Below are 20459 nucleotides of genomic sequence, written 5' to 3' on the forward strand. Positions count from 1 at the left end.
AGAATTGGACTAAGCCAACCATGGGCTCTCCATCACCTTCTCCGGGAGATGGTGTTGGTATGAGTCACGTGACCCATAGCCGCTGAAACTTAGGAGCAGACTGCTGCTTGGGGCAAGTTTATCCTGCCTAACAAAAGAGACAGGAGATCCAAGAGAAAGCCCTCCTTGCCTCTCCTTCTCCCTTCCTGCTTTGGACACCGTTGTGTGAGGATGCAGTGATGACTGTGGCCATCATCTTGAACCAAGAAGGGGGACAAATGCTGAGGATCACACAAAATGAAGAGATGGAAAAAGGTGTGAGTCCTTGATGACATGGCAAAGCAGTCAGACCTGCCTACCTCTGGATTTATTTTTAGGTGAAGTAACAAATATCCTAATCCTTAAAGCATGGCTACCTTTGAAGTGTCCATCACAGAACGGTGCCATTCCATGGACGATTTGTTACTGGTCCACGTTAAGTACAGAAATTGAGAGTGCTTATAAACTTTCACAACAGTTTGATGGAGACATTTTATGTCTATCGAATCTAATAATTAAAAAATTGTGCGTGTATATTTTACTATTTTATATGTATTTTATTCCAGTTTCTATTAATTCATTTTATTGTATTTTACAAGAGAATCAATGCATAATATACTGGAAATTAAAGGAAAAATTAACCAGTTATTTGTGACAGAGAGTTTGAGAAACATTACGTGAAGCCTGGTTTCAGCAAACTATGACTTGAGGGCCTAATCTAGCCCAATGCCTTCTTTTTTTTTTTTGTTTTGAGGAAGATTAGCCCTGAGCTAACATCTGCTGCCCATCCTCCTCTTTTTGCTGAGGAAGACTGGCCCTGAGCTAACATCCGTGCCCATCTTCCTCCACTTTATATGTGGGACGCCTATCACAGCAGGGCTTGCCAAGCAGTGCCATGTCTGCACCCGGGATCTGAACTGGTGAACCCTGGGCCGCTGAAGCGGAATGTGTGTACTTAACTGCTGTGCTGCTGGGCCAGCCCCCCAATGCCTGTTTTAATAAATGAAGTTTTATTGGAACACAGCCACACCTTTTATTTGTGTATTATCTATGGATATGTCTATCCTACAATGGCAGAGTTAGGTGATCCTGACAGAGATCTTATGGCCTACAGAGTTTAAAATATTTATTATCTGGTTTTTTACAGAAAGAGTTTGCAGATCTTTGCTTTAACCATTCTTGGTTGCATATTCTCCCAGCTGCAGTTGAAGTAATTCTAACTTATATATAGTTAATTAACTTTTCTACGTCTCAGTGTGCTCATATATAAAATGGGATAAAAATCACATTAGCTTGAGGGCCAACCCTGGTGGCGCAGTGGTTAAGTTTGCACGTTCTGCTTTGGTGGACTAGAGTTCACTGGTTTGGATCCTGGGTGTGGACCTACACACCATTCATCAAGCCATACTGTGAGAAGCGTCCCATATATAAAGTAGACGAAGATGGGCACGGATGTTAGCTCAGGGCCAGTCTTCCTCAGCAAAAAGAGGAGGATTGGCAGCAGATGTTAGGGCTAATCTGCCTTGAGAAAAAAAATCACGTTAGCTTGTTGTGAATATTGACTGAGATAATACATATAAAGTTCTCAGGAAAGTGTATGCCTTATAATCAGCATATAAAATGTGAAAGTTCTCTCCTCTCATTTCCCTGCCACCACCATTTGATTAAGCAGCTACTGTATCAAAGGCCAAGAGTTGCTATTTACAAACTGTGGGGTGCAGTTGCTCGTTGATATTGCATTATTGCTCTCCACTGTCAGTTGGGAAAACTTCATCATCAGCTAGGAGGTTTGGCCCAGTGGTTGAGAATAATACATGGACAATTACCAATGACTAGATTTTAGGGATAAACTGCAAGCCTTTTTCATATTGCCTGGTTCAAGGTTCTGAGGACCTGACATCATAAAAAACCTTGTAAGCAGAGAGGAAAATGGGTTGAGAGCTCCATTTTTGCTTTTTAATATTTAATGGAGGATGCTTTCGTGTGTTCTCATGTGCTGTATTTCAAGGCTGCACATTCTTGAACTCTTAGTGGTAACAGAAAACTAATGTGATTTTTTTTTTCTTTTTAGAAAAGCTAACAATGATTTCAGAAGTGTGTGTTTGTTATCAGATTTAGGGCACTTGTCACATTTTGGCCTGAAGGCAAGCCAAGGGAGGGTTTGAAAAAATATCCAAGAAACGTCTTCATTGCTCTTTCTCTCTTCTAATTAAAATGCAGCTCGTCTTACAGATTCCAGAGCATTTTGGATTTGTGGTTGCAAGCATGAGGTCATTTTTCCTGCCTATATGACCACAGTGAATTTTTAAAGTCTTTAGTGTTTGGTAACAACAGACAAATAACTGTGGAAACCTGAGAGCTGAGCTCAAGTTCTTTCCAGAGTGTTCCCATTATTCCTCAGCATGGGGTAAAAACGAGTCCACCTCACTGGGCTAGTGCCAGGATCCCTGGGCGCCCTGTACTGTGAGGCCGGATTGATCCCCCACCCCAAAGAGGCCAGCCAACTAGGTAACCGAGGTGAAGATCCTGGCTCAGGGTCTCTTGGGTCTGAGTCTGCACTCTGGTTCTGTCAACCTTGCCAGTGATACAGAGCAGGTAAGCGGTGTAACCTCTCAATTTTTTCTTCCTTACCTGTAAAAAGAGCAACCTCATAGGGTGGTTGTGAAGACAAAATAAATGTAAAATACTTAACAGTCCTTGTGATGCAGAAAAGTGTAGTGAGCATATCTAGCTCTCCTTTTCTTTATTTCTAGCTATTTACCCTTTCATAAACTCAGCCCGAGAAACTCTGAACTCCCGCAAATTCAGAGATGGTTGTGGTTTGACTAACCGATCACTGTAATGGGATGCCAGTGACTGGATCAAAAACCCAGACTTCTGAAAAACAGCAAATCAGTGCATGTTATTATTCTCTGGGACGGGAGTGGGGGGAGCACATGACCCCTGTCAGTCCAGTCAGACTGGTTAGAAGATAAATTTTTCCCTCCCTTGCTGGATGTGAGCAAGGAAGCACGTAACTACAGCTATTGCTGGCAATCATCTTGTGACCATGAGGAAAGCCAGTCTGAGGAGCAAGCTGAGATACAGAGTAGGTCAGAAGCAAGAAAACAGTACAGAAATGGAGCTGGAGCCCTGATTGCATCACTCCTGGAACCCCTCTTTTCTTTGGATTTCCTGGTCTATGAGATAATAGAGTTTCTTATCATTTACACTCGCTTGAGTCAGGTTTTGGTTACACGCAGTAAAATCATCTAACTGATAAGAACTTCGTTAATGTTGGCTGTTATCTCTCAGACTGTACCCAGTAAACTACCCTGCTTTGGATCCCAAGAAGCATGGGAAAAAGATTAGGGAACAATAGAATTTTGTCGCATCTATTTATTGAACAACTAATTTAAGCTTGGCATTTTACATGCACACATTCTCTCTTTGAATTGTCCCAATAACTTCATGAAATTGTTATACTACTATTAGTAAACTGAGGCCCAGAGAGATTGGGTTATTTCTTCTAGATTTAACAGTGAACGTGTAGTACAGCCAAGATTCAAATCCAGGTCTGTCTGGATCCATAGTGTGTGCTTCTGCTCAGACACCTCTCTGCAAACTCCTATGCTGCCTGCTTCTGCTTGGGGCTTGGTTACAAAATCACCCTCTTCATCACAATTGCTCCAAATCTGCATGATGGGTGGGGAGGGAGAAGCGGCAGGCAGTCCTTTCCCCAACACCAGGCAAGCATTGAATGCCTCATTAGACATGGGGTAAGATGGGGGAGTCGTTCCTTTAAAACAAAACAAAACAAACAAATATCTTAGGAGATGTTCATAAAATTATCCACTACATCAGATAAGTTAGGAGATGTGTTCAAGTTCTCCCAGAATTCTCTAACTGAAAAAAAAAAAGATAAAAAACGGACAATGATTCATGAAGAGTCCTCTAATTAGCTGTTGCAACTGTGATGTTTATTTGTGTGCAAAGAGAGTAGTGGAGCAGAGAAAGTGACTGCTGCAGTGTGAGAAGCCGCTACCCAGAGAAGCGAAATAGAACAGAAGCTGGACAATGTCCTGACGAGTCCTGACACCTGTGTGTCCCGGCCAGGGAAGGAACCCTGCTGTCCCTTAGCCATGCACAGTTGGATTGACCCCTGCCCCTGGACCAGTCGTTCTCAAACTTTAGCATGCACCAGAATCTTCTGGAAAGCTTACTAAAACACAGATTGCTCAGCCCTACTGCCAGTTTCTGGTACAGTAGGTAGGGGGTGGGGCCAGAGAATTGGCTTCTCTACCGAGTCCCAGGATTATACTGCTGCTGCTCGTCCCTGGACTGAACTTCTGAGAACTGCTGGCCTGGACCAGTTATGTTGTATTTACAGAAACTAACACCTGGTGAGCCGCCCTTCTGCACTAATCTTTTGCTTCAGGGGTTGCAGAATTTCCACCTCATTCCTGGTGGCCAAATGCCCACACACAGACTCATGACAGAATCTTTCTCTTCATTCCCCTCCTGCCTCAGGCTCTGACTGAATAACAACCTAAGGGGCCATTTCCTCTGGGACGTGGATCTTCCTTGGCTGTCTTGAGTCCTCCCCAGGACAGGGATGGTGTCCCTGCTTCCCAGTCCCTGCTGCCAACAGCTTGACTCTGCTGATGCCAGTGACAGGCTGGCGCTGATATTTAAAGGCGATAACATCGGCGTCAACAATCGTAAAGGCTTCTGCCTATTGAATACTGGTTACTGCCTACTGAATACTGACAGCAGTCTATTATGCCTGCCACCAGGCTCCACCTGTCCTCTATGAGCAGTCATCCACCACCCCATCCATCCCAGACTCCATGACACCAACCCCATCTGCCCAGCACTGTGGTAAGGTCCTCTCTGAGGTCACTCTCTCTGGCTGGCCAGCTTAGTCTCAAGGTCCACCTGAGCCAAGTTCTGGTCCAGATAAAGAACCTCTGAGGTTTTTTGTCTGTAAGAACGTCTTTAAGAAAAATTGCCTAATTTATCAAAGTGTCTACTACATTTCCAAAAAGCGCAGTTCACATTCACTGCCATGGCAAGGGCTGGTCTGCCTTCCTTCAGTGGATTAAGGCTGTACACATTTGGCTTACATTTATCTAGGAAATAACATTGTATCTCAAAGTGTGGGCTATGTGCCACCAGTGGTTTGTGGATGTTTCTATGTGGCACGCTGACATCGCGTCACTTACGCTGTATTGCACAGTGAGAAAGTTGCTTCCTTTTCAGTTCTCTTTGAAATCAATCCACAGAGTCAAGGAAAAAGTCTCAGTTTGGAGTTAGTGTATCTCTTTATTCTACCTCTCTTTTTATATAATGGAGAGGAGGCCCAGGCTGAGAACTCCAGTAGGCCGCAGTGATTATCAAGTATGTAAAACATCATTTTATTAATGTTCTGTTTACTTTTACATGTATCTTCAATTTGTGGCAGGTAGTACGGACATTCCACTTACAGTGGTGATTTAAAGTTCTATTTATAAATAAATTTGTTTAAGAAAAAGATGATTTTGTTTAAACAAAAATATTAAATGGACTAGGATATGGGTATTACATGAGTGTGGCAAAAATCCATTAAATTTGTGTTATAGTGAATTTTATGTGTCAACTTGACTGGGCCACAGGGTGCCCTGACATTTGATCAAATATTACTCTGGGTGTGTCTGTGATGGTGTTTCTGGATGAGATTAACATTTGAATTGGTGGACTTAGGAAAGTAGATTTGCCTCCCTAGTGTGGGTGGGCCTCATCCAAGCAGTTGAAGACCTGAATAGAACAAAAAGATTAAGTAAGAGAGAACTCCTCCTTCCTGACTTGTTGAGCTGGGACACCAATCTTTTCCAGACTTTGGACTTGCTCTGAAACATTGACTCTTCCTGGATCTCGAGCCTGTCAGCTTTCAGACTGGAGATTACACCATCTGCTCTCCTGGTGCTCAGCCCTTCAGACTGGGACTGGAACTACACATTGGTCCTCCTGTGTCTCCAGCTGGCCAATGTTTGTACCAACCCGCCGTGAGTAGGACAGACCTTGAACCGTGTTTCTTTTGCTAGCAGAAGGAACAAATTGCAAAGAGTGATTATACATTAGATAAATATGTTTTGAGAGCCTAATCAACCAAATTTTTCTTTGAGAGGAAGTTACTTCTCTATTAGATGGCACCTTTGAAAACAAGGTCTAGGTCTCTACTCCCTTTGTCCTCAGCAAGGACCCTGCCTCCCTCCTCACTCTCATCTCCTGCCAAGCTCCCTGGAGCTCCCTACACTCCTGCCATACTGGCCCTCCTCTAGTTCCACGATATATCTCATCCCTTCTGCCCCTAGGCCTCGGCACACACTGGCCTCTCTCTCTGGAATGCCTTCCACCACTCCCTTCTCTTCCTTTTCTCTTGATCAGGTAGGCCATTGGTTTATATGTCTTACGTGTTGCTTTTCTCAGAGAGGCCTTGCCTGGCCTCCAGACCAGGTGAGCATCCTCCTTTATGACACCCCACTCATCTCCTTGAATCCTTCTTCACAACTGTGATCAACTAACCAAGTAGGTGTCGACTTGTCTAATGGTCGTTTCCCCTGCTGGATTGTAAGTTTGTGAGAGCAACTTGCCTCACGGTTGGTTCTTGATAAATATTTTTGTAAATGACTGAATCATGACCCATCACAGAGCACTATGTAGGCACCAGGGACCTAAAAAATACTTAGGTGACTAAATGAAAAGAACAGGACCACTTTCACTCGTAGGGATTGAGGTCAGGTACCTCGGACAACTAGCCGTAACAAGTGGCCAAAATTGTCTGTGCATCAAGTGAATCAAGTGACCCGAGCATGCAAACCTTGCCCTCCAATTTTATTGCTTGTAAAAATGAGATTGGGAACATTGGTTGAAGCCAGATGTTCTGTGGGCTGGAGCTCGCTGTCCTAACACTGCAGATTCCCACAACTAGAACTGTGTGTATTTGAGATTCTGGGACATGAGATCCAACCCAGAAAATATTTTGAAATAATGTTGTTCAATTACTTAATCCTTGTTATGCTATTGAATGGAACACTCTCTTATATACACTATTATAAAAACATTATGCCTGGTCTCGAGTTCTGGAATATCCAATTACAATAGCTTTTTTCCACATTTGTATTCTTTTTATTTTATTTAATTGCCTTAACATTTTCAGCAGATTTATTGTATATGACAGTGAGCAACCTGAGCCTGTGTGAGAGCTAGCCATGCTATTTCCTGCTCTCCACCCACCATCGCCCTAACATCACTCTGTCCTGCCTTTTAAAATCCTTGTTAGCCTGGCCCCTGATCCCTGCTTGGAATGTGGACTGTCAGAAAAGCATTGGGTTAGAAGAAACTGACCACTGATACACTCCATCTCTCCATCTCTGAACTGACCTGAGGTTTGGCTGATATGAATTTGTCATCCTACCCTGAATTAACCCATAACATGTGGAATATACAAAATGATCTCCATTTCCAGCATATTTCATCAAGGAATAATAAGTGGAGAGTCACTGAGTACTTAACTTTAAGAGCACTTGTCTGTCTGTGGATGTGTAACAAGATGACACTGGTTTAGTGTGTGTGTGTATGTGTGTATGTGTGTTTCCTGTTCCACTTTTGTCATCCAACTGGTACCTTGAAGCCATGCGAGATAAAGAAGCTTGATCAATAAGGAAGACTTTATGAGTCATCTGTAGCTCTCGTATATCCCATCGTGGACAACTGCCCAAGATAGGAGATACAGGACAGAAGCCATGATGGTATCAAAGATGTAAGAGGTGGGAACAAAGTGGCCACGAGATCTGGGTAAGATGGAGACACACAGATCATGAGGAGGCCAGTGTGGTGCACTCTAAGCACGTCCTAAGAGTTCCAGAGCTTCAGGCACTCCTTCCTGCTCACCCATTTTGACTGGTCACATGCTCAGGAGTTCTGCCCAAGATGCAAATTGTTAATAACTCTTGCCATTTATTGAGTACTTTCTATATGACATAATAATAACTCAGAGCTTTATGTGCATTATTTCATCAAATCCTCCCAATAACCCCATGAGGTAGGCTTTATTATTCTTTTCATTTTACAGATTTGGAAGCTGAGACCCAAAGAGGCAAATTAACCAGTAATTTCAGAACTGAAACCAAAGTCTTTTTGACTCCAGAGTCAAGGCACTTAACCATTGTGTTACATGGAGCATTTAGTTACATTCTTTTCTCATTTATGATACTGAATTTGTGCAATGGCTCTAAGGTTGATCTGCCCCTCTACAATTGGGTGCAAAGTGATTTTCTCAGAAACTTTTAAATATACACAGCTGTTTTGAGAAGAAAACATTTTGATAGAGAAACTTAGGAATTTCTTTTGTGGAAAAAAAAATGGAGTCATCAAATGCCAAATGGAAAGGTTTGTGTTAAAAGGCAAGGGCATCTAGACTTGCCTCTTTTCAAGGGAGAAGGGGCATTAAGAGAAGGGTAGGCAGGGAGCATTCTGCTGGAGGTTGAGTGGCACTCTCTCTGGGAGGGTGTCAGAAGCGTCATCTTGCTTCCAGCCAGGGGTATTGATTTTAATACTAATGGAGGTTTGAACTGGATCTTGAGCAGTTTACAACAGTTCCCCTGTCTGGTCAGGAAGCCATGGACTTGGCATTCCAGAGAGTTTGGGATATGCTTGGTGGTTGTGTAGCAAGCCCCTGTTCTGCTAGCCTGTCACATTGGTGCTTCTCAACATCTTTTCTCTTTCCACTCTTGCTCATGGAAGCATCGTCCTGTTATAGAGAAGTGCATTTACAGCTGAAATTACCAAAGTGGCCCATTATGTTTATCAAGACAGAAAAAAAAAAGGTTGCAGTTTGTTCCAGCTGTCTGAGGAACAGCTCTCCTGCAAATGAATGGGTACTGAGCCATGTCTTCTTTTCTCTCCTCTTAAAAATTAAGTGCATGTAGGAATACCCTTCATGACGTGATTTCAGAAAAAAATGGTGCTTGGCAGGACAAAAGGTCAGAGCATTCCAGAACACTGAGATTTCCACATAGCTGCATTTTGAGGTTGCATTTCAAAGCTTGGCCACATGTGCTCCTTTCTCACAGCAAAGAGTATGGGAGAGATCGATAATCCCAAGGGAAAGTTTTTCAGAGATGAATTCACACCAAACAGGAATGGGGTTGGAAAAAGGAAAAAGGAGGCTGAATTCCACTGAAACGGCTAATTGTTGTGACTAATTCAGCTTTTGGAAGGTAGAACTCCACGGAGTATGTGAGCTGCAACGTGGTTCCTGTTTTAATTAGTGGCACCACGGGGAGAAGATGGGCTTATAATTGAGTAGTTTGCTGATCGGTCAACTTCAACTAGTAATCAGACATGCTGAGAAGTGGACATTAACTGGGGGCTTTGACTAGCAGGAAGTCTGCCCCATTAGCATGGCTGGTGTCAAATCAGATTGCTGTCTTTTCTTAGATTCTTTCAGGAAGAGGATGCCAGGCAAAATATTTTCTAGACTCTCCCTCACTATCTCTCTATCCACCTACCTTTCTGTTCCAATTTTCTTTAGCAAGTCTCTGCTGGGGCATACTAAGCTAAGTCGATTGATTGGCACTTCCACAACTCAACCTTCTCCCCAAGCTATAATGCTGGACATTCGTTGTTGAGTTCTCTCTTCACCAAGCCAACACCATGACCATCACAATATCCAATCTCCTTCCTTCTGTAAATGCACTTTAGTTTTTGTTTTGAGAAATTCTCTTTTGCCCACTCTGTGGAATTTGATGAGACTCTAAGTTAAGGGCTGTGCTTTCTCATCTTTCCCTATCGTGCCCACCCCCACAAGAGAGAACTGGGTTCATGACCCAAATTAGGCCATTTGGACTCTTTTTTCCCAAGACTTCGAATCATAAGAAAAATGACTGAAAAGAAAAATAGTTGAAGCCAAATATTCTAGTAGCAAACTATGATCAGACTGTTCATTTTTTTATCTTGCTACCTAGACCCCTAAGCTGTCAGATTCTTATCTGTTTCCTATCCTGATTCTCAAGCCTCTCCCCCCACCCATGAGCACTCCAGTCTTCTGTGCTACATTCCTTTCTGCTTAAATTAAGTGAAGTGAGTTTCCGTTGCCTGCAATTGAGTAGCACCAAATGGGAGGGTATCCAAGAGAAAACTCTCTAATGTACAGTTTGATGTTGATGCTCCACCTTCCTTTTCCTGCTCCCAGTAGGAAAATGTGCAGAAAGAAAGCAAATCATACTTGTGGTATATGAGAGGATAAATAAATAGATGAGAAGCAATGAAGCATTATTACTAACGAGTCTGGGTTTAAGGCCTGGCGTGAGTGTCTTCATCCCAGATGTTCTCATGGGATCTACTTGGAAGCTGCATTCCCATGGGATTCTGAAGTTTGGAACATGAGAGTGATTTGTCTGGCTCCTCTTCCTGCTCAGTTTTCTGTCAGGGGCCCCCACACTCACTCATGCCCTCAACCATTTGGGGTTGACAGCTGATACATGCATAAACGTCACGCAGCATCTAGTGCAAGAGGGAGAAATGCTACCTACCCTGTTTCCCGACCATATTTCGGGCATGGTTTGCATTAGCTTGCCTTAAAGAGGGCGATTCTTGGCACGCCTTCAGATGGGTGTGTTGTACATGTGTATATACTCTTTTGCCAAGCTTCCCCAGGAACAACACATCCTTGCTGCACTAGGCTTTCCTGCCCAGTGTGTCCTTGGCACCTTTTCTGGGGGAAAAATTCCCACCTGGCCTTGTGGATACTTGAACGCTGATTCACCTCCACGTACAAAACAGGGCTTGCTCCTCAGTGCCTGTCTAGGGTTTAGAAATTCCGGCAGCCAAAGAAGCTACAATTCCCCCCTGCAGATTCCGAACAGTGTGCTCAGAATTCTAAGGAGTGAGCTGAAGCGTTCTCCTAGCTGACTAGGATTTATACCTCTCGCCAGTTATGAACATAACAGTGTGAAAAATATACATAAGTGAGAGAGTTCACCATAGCTAGAGAGGGGCCAGGGAAGGAAATCCACAAAATCAGGTCAGCTTAAACTGGACCAGCTTGGCCAACGCACTTTCATAACCACATCAATTCAGGGCTTTCACAGGGTTGATTTTCTTTCAGCCCAATCCACTAAGGAGTTGCTCAGGAGTTCTGTGGATTTTCTGCACAATTGCAGATTATTGCCATGGCAACAACAGAACCATGTGACGACTTTGCTACCTCAGAGACCAGGAGCAGCCACTTACAGGCACCACACATCATCTCGTAATGGGACTCTGTGCCATTGGCCTCACATTGTTTTAAGGCTAATCAGTGCTTTTTCACAGATGTAGTTTTCCCCCACCCGCTCTATTTTCATGATCTTTTAAAACAGTTTGGATTTGCTCTAAAGCAGCTCCACATTTGCTTGCATTTATTTGGTCATAAAAAAGGTATTATTAGGGGGTTGGCGGAAGGAAAAAGAGGGGTGAGACTTGATCAGTCGAGGCAGATGGGAGGCAAGAGGCAGAGGAGAAATGACTTTGCTGGCAGATGGTTTCCTTGCCACCATGTCGCTGAGTTGAAACCCATGACAGCATTGAGATTCTGGGTCGGCCATCCACAGGGCGGGGCCACCACGGAAACGAATAAAACTTGCTTTCTTTCGAGTGTGCTCAACTCTTCTGTTCACTTTGCAGGCACAATGAGAAATGGGGCCGTTGATAATTAAGTTAGAGATGTGATTGAGAAGGGGGACCAGGTAATATTTTCTCTCTGGCAAAACAATCAATTGATTTTTCAGAAACTTGTGCACATAGCCAAACCCCAGGCTCGTTCTGCCAAACATTCCCCTCTAATTTTTTAACCTCTGGGCATTTCAAGGAAAATTGAATCCACATGTTTTCAGATTCATTTGCAAATGCAGTTTGCTCAGAGCTGTTTGATGACCAGTATGCCCTTTGAGTGTTTTTATGAGCTTAAATTTATTTTCCCCCAAGCCTCTTGCTTCTGAACCAGGAAGTGGCATTTGGAATTTGAGGCAGAATTCAGAAACAATCATTTTCTAAAGCCTTCACCAGGTCCTTGGGTCTCCTTCTGGACCCTGGTAAAGCTACGAAAAGGTTTTCACAGAGCGCATGAGGATAATCAAGGGTAACTTACTGTTTTTACAAGTGAAAAGCAGATCTAATATGGACACGATCCAATCCGTGGATCACAGGGCTTCCCCATCTCTCTTTATTACTGATGACATGTGTGGGGAAGCCGACACTTTGTTTCCCAGGGACATGTCTCCACCTGCGACATAATTCCCTAATTGGAATAATGCTTCGGAAGCAGAGTTGGAAGTTTAGATTCAGCTCTCCCCCCAGACCAAATTGTAGCAAACAGTCTTTGTTTACTGTAAGTGAATCATATCTGCAAAGTAGAAGGGGCCAGAATTAGAGAAGGCTGTGACTATTCTTTTCTAACTCAGCCATATGACCCAAAACAAAATTCTGATCTCCAGGAAGGTGGGAGTACTCTATTGTTCTAGATATTACGAAAAAATACTTAATAACAATGGAGAAAAGTAATTGGGAAAGATGCACAGAGCAGGGAAAAATGTCTCTAAGCTTGGGACTTTTCTCAGTTAGTTCTCAAGTTTCTTGTGAGGATGGTCGAATGGATTCCACCTACATTCCAGGACACTTTCGTTAATGAGGAATCAGTCTGAGGAGATCTCTGGATAAATATTTGTGAGCAAATAACATTCTTCCAGGAAGCTCACTTAATATGGTGTCTATTTTTTCTTCCCTCTTTATTTCCCTTCACCAGACTTATGATCCCAGAGAAAGTTGCGTTAAATTCACATGCCCTATTTTTAACTTTCATCTGGACTTCCTTTTTTTTTTTTCCTTTAAGCATGAGAATCAAGCAAATAACGACCCTTTGTATTGTGTCCAATGGAAGGTCACAAGCTCAGGAAATTTTCTTAAGTTCCCGGGAGAAGTCAGGCCATAAAAGATTTGTGTGCATGGCCTTCATGCTGTGCCATTTTGGCTGTCAGTTCTGCTAAGTATTTTGACTCCCATTCTACAGACAAAAGCAACTGATGTACGGATACAGCGATTGTTTTCGTTTTTGTAGAGAAACTGCCTGTAAACTCACAGCCTCACTTTGTCCTTGGCCCACCCAAATTAAGAGGGTTTAGCGAATCGTAGAGTCTGCTGATCTTGCTGCGGTCAGCCGCAGCCTATAGAAGAGAGCATCAATAGAGACAATATCAGATTGCTCTTTAATAGTTTTTAAATTATTGCATTTTTTTCTTCTTAGAACATGTCTGTTAGAGTTTACCACAGAGAAGAGGAGAAGAAGGAGAAGAAGTAAGCCTGTTGGTGATTTACTGTAAGTTATAGCAGGGGCCTCAGACTCCAAAGTCTGCAGGGACCAGGCAGATAATCTAAATGAGCGACGGGGGCCTGTGGGAATGTGCTGGACTGGAGGGCACCACCTGCCCTTTCTTATCTGGACAGTAGCTGCTCAACTCAAGCTGATTTTTGCCATATGGGATGACATGCCCAAGGTAGACAGATCTTTTTTTTTTTAAATGTCATAAATTATATTTTTAGATGAAATCTCCTGATTTAAAATCTTGGGGATATCTTCAAAACTATAAAACTGTATGGTGAACTAACGGCACTAGATATGTAGGAGGGGTTATGCCTCTTCTAGGGGCCGAACAAGCTCAATGGAGCAGCCAAACGAGTGGAAATGCAGTCAACGCTGTCAATTTCCTGGCCGTTTCCAAAACTCCTAGTTTCAGTGCTAACCTGTGGTATAAATTTGATATTTGATATGAAGTCAGAGGAAACTGCGATTGTGTTCAAGATGTGGGAGACGAGTGGGACACAGGTAGAGGGAAGGGGCAGAATGTAACCAGCATCCTTTTCACAATCTCCATCCTAACCTGGATGATTCGTTTGTGTATTCTGATGATAATATTTACTGAGTACCCTCCATGGATCAGCACACCGGACGTTAGATCTGTGGGGGTGAACAAGTTAGTCACCACTGCTGTCTTCACAGAGCAATGTCTGTAGGGGACGCAGACATCAGTCACATAATTGTACAAATGAATGTAAACTGTCCATTGCAATACGTCTTCCAAAGGAGAGGTGTGGGTTGTGGTAATACATAATTAGAGGATTTGATCTGGTCAGAGTCGGGGAGAAAGAGATTAAAGTTGACCTGTGATAGCCAGGACTAGTAGGAGTTACCCAGGCCCAGGGGAAAGGAACCAGCTGTCAGGCAGAGGGAACAGCCCTTGCAAAGACCTTGTGGCAGAAAGGAACATGATGAACACAAGATACTGAAAGGCTAGTGTGGCAGGAATGCAGAAAGCATGGAGGAGGCTGCAGAAGCGGGCAGGGGCCAGACTCTGCAGGCATCCTAGGTAGTATTAAGGGGTTATGACTGATCCTAGATCCAGGCAAATGCAATAGAGCGACTTTAAGCAGAAGAATACAGGATCGAGCCCACATTTTGAAAAGATCATTCTGGCTCTAGGGTGGAGAATAGTGTGGGAAAAGTATAGGCAGGGAGATAAATTAGGAAGCAATTGCATTGGTCCAGGAAAGATGACGACAGCTTGGATTAGGGTGGTGAGTGGAGTTACAGAGTGAAGTGAATGAATTCAAGAAAGAGTAAATATAAGTGAGAGGACTTGGTGGTGCATGTGATAGTTAATTTTATGTGTCAACTTTGCTAGTCTGTAGAACCCAGCAACATAATCAAGCAGGAATTTGGTTGTTGCTGTGAAGCTATTTTGTAGATATGGTTAGCACCTGCAATCACTTGACTTTAAGTAAAGGAGATTACTTTCGATAATGCACTTGGGTCCCACCAAATCAGTTGGAGATCTTAAGAGAAAAAATTGAGATTTCCCAGAGAAGAAAAAATTCTGCCTTAAGACTGTACCATCAACTCCTGCCTGAGTTTCCAGCCTGGTGGCCTGCTTTATAGATTTCAGACTTGCCAGGCCCACAATCATGTGAGCCAATTCCTAGTTCTTCTCTGGAGAACCCCAACTCATACAATGCCTATCAGCGATGCTCTGCACCATTCTTGAGACATTCTCGTTATTTCTGGAGAAAGATAAGATACAAATTACCCCAAATCCACGTCTATGGAGAAATGTACCGTGCTCATGTGTAATGGTGGATAATGGATAATGGTGGGACAAGAAAATATGTCTTTTAAAGAAGCCCAGGAGTTTGATTGAGGGGAGAGGGAAAACCAAACCCTTTAAGGAAAAGGAAATCTGGAAAGGCTGAAATCTTACAAAATAAGAAAAAAGCTTTTCTTTGACAAACAGTTCCTTCCATCCCAAAGCTTTCCAGGTCCTTAAAGAGAAGGGTAAACATCGGTGAAAGTAGATGCTGCTTCATACGGACAACCAGCTGAGCTTCCGATTACTGGAGCCCAGCATCAGTCATAGCTGAGCTGAGTTTTCCCAGGTCCTGGAGAATGGGCATTCTTAGGGCTCAGTGAGGCTGAGGTCCTGGGTGAGAAAGGCTGAGGAAGCCAATACTCATCACCAAGCAAATCGGCCCAGAGCGTCCAGAGGAAGAGCAATAAATCCACAGCTTCCAGTTTCCATGACTGTGAGCCCTTTAACCCCTGGAGCCAAACAAAAATGTAAATAAAGTCCCAGAATAGAGCTGGCTTTAAAAATAAAAAAGGAAAAGCTTTCTTTTCTTCTGCCTTGCCTTCCTCCCTCCCCCTCCCCCCGTCCATTCCGTGGCTCAGGTTCTGATCCAGGCCTCCTCAGGAGAGAGGCAAGTTTGCTGTCTGCATGAGATGGCAGTGTTGGGAAAGATTCTGTTACTGGTGCAGAATCTCAATTCTTCAGCACTCCTGCTAAGCATCCCTTTCAACATGGTCGCCTGGTGACTCTCTCGCTTGATCATTGTATTCTGGTAATCCAGCAGGTTGTTAAGGGAGGAGGCAGAGGGAAAATAAAGGCAGGGGTGAGTGCAATGTTGAAGCCACTTCCCTCAGAGAGTGTCAGGGGAGAGAGGGGCAGGGAGCTGGTGCATAAGGCTTGACCTGTGTTTCCTAGATTTTTTTTTCTTTTAGATCAATAAATACACCGAGAACAGAGAGACAGAAGACCTCATCCAGAATCTGAATCCCCCTAAGGTCTATCAAATAGATGGGAAAGTATGCTCCGTCCTTTAACACAGTATGCAGGATATCAGGCAAGTCTATTAAATTCAGTGTCTCAGTTTCTCCCTCTGCAAAAAGGAAAAAAAAAAAGGAATGATAATATTCATACATTGAGCCGCAGGAGACAATAGAATTACAATGTTGGAAATCACTTCAGCTCAATTATATGGATTCCCAGCTAATGGAGGAATCCTTTCTCCCTCACCTTTGACCAGATCAGAGGTCACCGGATGCTCCTTTTAAGACCCTCATTGGGGCCGGATGAGGGAAGGAACTTAATCCAAAGCTCATCCATCTACTGCTGTAAAGCTCTGGTTTTTGCAAACTTATTTTCTCTATAGAGCCAGAAGCTCTCTCCTGTAAGCTCCACGGAGGAGGGAGGAAACACTTGTGGTGGTACTTAGATCCAACATGGTTTATTACAAAAGCCACCAATTTACTGGACATCCTCTGTTATCAAAAGCCCTGCCTTCTAATACAACTGGCCAAGAAATGATCCATCAAGTATAAGGATATAGAGAGATATATGCACATATATATGCTATAAACAAGCACATAAAATATTTCAGGAGCAAAGTGAAAGCATAAAATCAGCTGGCAGAAATGGCCCAACTTAAACAGGGCATTAAGTGGTATTAACGGACTAGTTCTAGAAATGATCAGAAATTCCCAGTCGAATCAAAGATTGATATCAAAGACTCAGCGATACCTCAAGGCCAGCATCTCCGGAGAGGATTGGAGCCGACTGGAACTGAAGCGCTCTCTCTTTACTGTGCATTTGAGTGAACACTTTAAATCTCCAAAGATTGAACTATAAAGAGAAATTAGTTTATTAATAATTCACAGACTTCAAGGAAAAAAAATGTCAAAAGCATATGCTCAGGAACAAAGCTGATTTTATTTTTCTGTTTAGAATAGAGCAATGTGTAGAGAAGTTGAAGTGCCAGGCTCAAAAATTAAATTTGGTCTTTTTTCCCCCTTGTCTTCACGTTTTTAAAGAAATGTTTCTAATAAAATATATGTGAGCATTTAGTCTGATTTCCCTCTGCAGAGTTCAAGTTTTTCAAATCCTGTGAGGTTTCTGGGGAGTGTCAAAAGCAGAATACTTTATTCAATACTTTAATAGTTTGAGATATTTTCATGGTGAAGTTATTAGCCCAGCATACTTAATTGGAGTTTGTGAATTCAGGGCAATATGCTCAAGAATGGGTGTGAAAGAAAGAAAGGTTGATAAAAATCCGGATTTTAAATGATCCAACTACATCAAGAGAAACCTTTCATTAATGTGAGAAGAGGGATGGATTTTTCCAGGAGTCTACTAGAGTGAGATGTCCTTGAGGGCAAGATTTCTGCCTCCCTTCTCTTGGCATCCCAGGGCTCCATCGTGAGCCGGCTATTGAACTGCCTCAGTCTTCCCAATGTGGCTGGAAATAGGCTGGTATGAAAAAACCTAGATGGGAACAAGAATAAGTACATCCTACCTCTTCCTGGACAGGCCTCACTCATGCACACAGTGTCTTCATCTTCCTCAAAAGAGAAGTTATGTCCTGGCAGAGGTACAAGTGTTTATGACATCCCACGCGCCCAGGCCTCCTCCACAATGTTGCTCCTGCGATTATCCCCTCTCTCTTTTGCAATGTTTCCCCATCCAGCGAATCATTTCCATCAGCTCTGACAACATCTCTCACCTTAATAAAATCCTTGACCCAATACTCTGACACCTACAACCAATTTTTTTTTGGTTTCCCTGTAAAACAAAGCCTATTTTTAAAAATTATCTTATATTGCTATTTTGTTTGCTACCATCTCACTCTTTCTTGAACCCGTTCTGATCAAGTTCCTGTCTCCACTACTCTACTAAAACAAAAAAATTTGTGATTACGAGATTATATTATATATTTATGTTTTGATTTGTTAATTCTCAATAAAATGTAACCTCCATGAAAAGGACTTGGTTTTATTCATTACTGAACATTACACATTGTAACTGTATCTCCAGCACAGGGCTGACACAGAGTAGGTTCCCAAAAAATATTGATTGTATAAATGAATGAGTAAAAAGAGATAGTGTTCTTTTAAATGAAATGCATGTCCAATCCCAGCTATATGCCCTTTCATGGATAAACAGTATGTTAATACATAAAATGACTGTCAGAGAAATCGCTCTTTGAACAGTCACTGTTTGAGAAATGACTGCTGGAGAAATCTCTTTGGAAGTAGAAATTCAGGCTCAAAATCTCATCATGGAGGATAGTATAGGTATATAGGAGTCAGCTAATGGGTTGAATTAACATCCTCACAGCGTATGACAATTACCCAATATATCGCAGTAGTGTTTTTGACTAAGTAGTATAATTCGGTCCAAAGAGAATACATCTTGGACCTTCGCTGACTTGCTCCAAGTGTGCAGCAAACCGAAGGAACAGCCCCAGGCTTTGTACTTTAGGTGATTGTGAGGCAGCTGCCGGTTCTCAGTCTGGAAATACTTCTTAGGACCATCAGATCACTTGTTACTCTTTTGTGATAACAATTCCTTGAATCCAATTTTAATTCCTTATCTTTCTGCTTTAGCTCAGGGATGGCAAATAAAATACATCTCATATGCCAAATATGATTGTGTTACTCATCAAATATTTAATTCAACAAATATTTATTGCATACCTACAAGCAAATGACACTCTTCTAGATGCAGGGAATAAAACAGTGATCAAAACAGACAAAAGGACAAAAGTCCTGCCCTAATGGAGTTGACATTCTAGTGATTGGTGGTTGCTGGATTAACAATAACAATTCTGTGATCTATTAGCAATGTCTGCTATGGGTGCAGGAAGGGTATGGCAGCATCAATGCGAGCCCATGATTTGCCATTCTGGTGTTAGAGTTTGTTTATAACGTCCACTTAACTTTCTAGCTCAAGCCATTTGTCTCTAGAAATGACTTTACCAGTGCTACAAGCTCAGCCATGCTCCAGGCTATAAGTCTAAAAGTGACCATTAGGAGCTGGCCCCATGGCTGAGTGGTTAAAGTTCCATGTGCTCTGCTTTGGTGGCCCAGGGTTGGGGGGTTCGGATCCTGGGCACAGACCTACTCCACTCCTCAGCCGTGCTGTGGAAGCATCCCACATACAAAGTAGAGGAAGATGGGCATAGATGTTAGCTCAGGGCTAATCTTCCTCACGCAAAAAAAGAGGAGGATTGGCAATGGATGTTAGCTCAGGGTGACTCTCCCTCAAAAGAAGAAAAGGAAAAATTTTAAACGAATAATAAAAGTGACCACTAACTATAGAAAATCTAGCAACACTTAGGTCAGTGGCTTTTTTTCAAGTAACTATTTACTGCTAAGCCCAGCTTGACATTTTATTTGGTCCGAGTAGCTTTTTACTTGCTTAATTCTTCGTAATTAGATCATGGTTTTGTATCCCAAAGCTTTCAATTTTTTCACCTACCCCTCAGTTCCTCTCTTGGGTCTCACCTTTGTCCACTTACTCATTTATCCATGCAAGAAATATTTACTCAGAAGTTACTTTGTGCCAGCTACTGTTCTAGGTGCCCAGAAGGGAGTGCTGGGCAGAACAGATCTACCCCCTGTTCTCAAAGGAATTTATATTCTAGAAGCAAGATAACACAGGCAAATTTATAAGATAATTTATGTGACTGGGGTAATAATAAGGTAATTTAGGTAGAGTGATTAACGGAGCATAATCTTAGGAGGTCATATTGAAGATACAACCTGAAGGATGAAAAGGAGCCAAACACAGGAAGGTGGGACATCTGGCACAGTAAGTCCAAATGTCCTGAGGCAGAAACCAACTTGACTGTTCCAAAATCATTAAGACTGGAGTACAGTGAACGAGGGAAGGATAGTGAGAGACAGGGTGGAAAGGCAAGCGAGAGGCACATCAGGGAAGTTACTAGCATATGGTAAGAATGGTGTCTGCCTATCTACCTGGAAATTTTGCTCATTTCCTACTGCCAGACTTCCAGGTACTACCACCAGCCATCTCCCAAAGTATCTACTTAATAGCACCTTGGATCAGATATGTCCAGTAACAACAGCTTGGTACTGAGACGTCTCAGCATCTCTGTCCACATCCTTGTGAGTCTCGTCCGGAGCCTGTGCTGTGCATGCTCTGATCTAACCCACTTCCATCTAAACCTTAGTGCAGATTCCATTGCTCAAAGCTGCCCTTGCACCATACTCTTGTCAGGTTTCCAGATTTCACCAGATTAAAACCATCAGCTGGAAA

General features: G+C 42.8%; 1 long non-coding RNA gene across 1 annotated transcript; it reads left to right on the plus strand.

Annotated features, from left to right (window-relative positions):
* The first annotated feature begins 2355 nt into the window (after positions 1-2355).
* On the plus strand, positions 2356-19109 carry LOC138917272 (uncharacterized). The gene is made up of 4 exons (XR_011425038.1): positions 2356-2613; positions 5872-6041; positions 13319-13390; positions 16124-19109. It is a non-coding gene; the product is annotated as an uncharacterized lncRNA (long non-coding RNA).
* The last annotated feature ends 1350 nt before the right edge of the window (positions 19110-20459 follow it).

The sequence above is a fragment of the Equus caballus genome, chromosome 14 (genome assembly GCF_041296265.1).
Source record: "Equus caballus isolate H_3958 breed thoroughbred chromosome 14, TB-T2T, whole genome shotgun sequence".
Taxonomy (NCBI): Eukaryota; Metazoa; Chordata; class Mammalia; order Perissodactyla; family Equidae; genus Equus; species Equus caballus.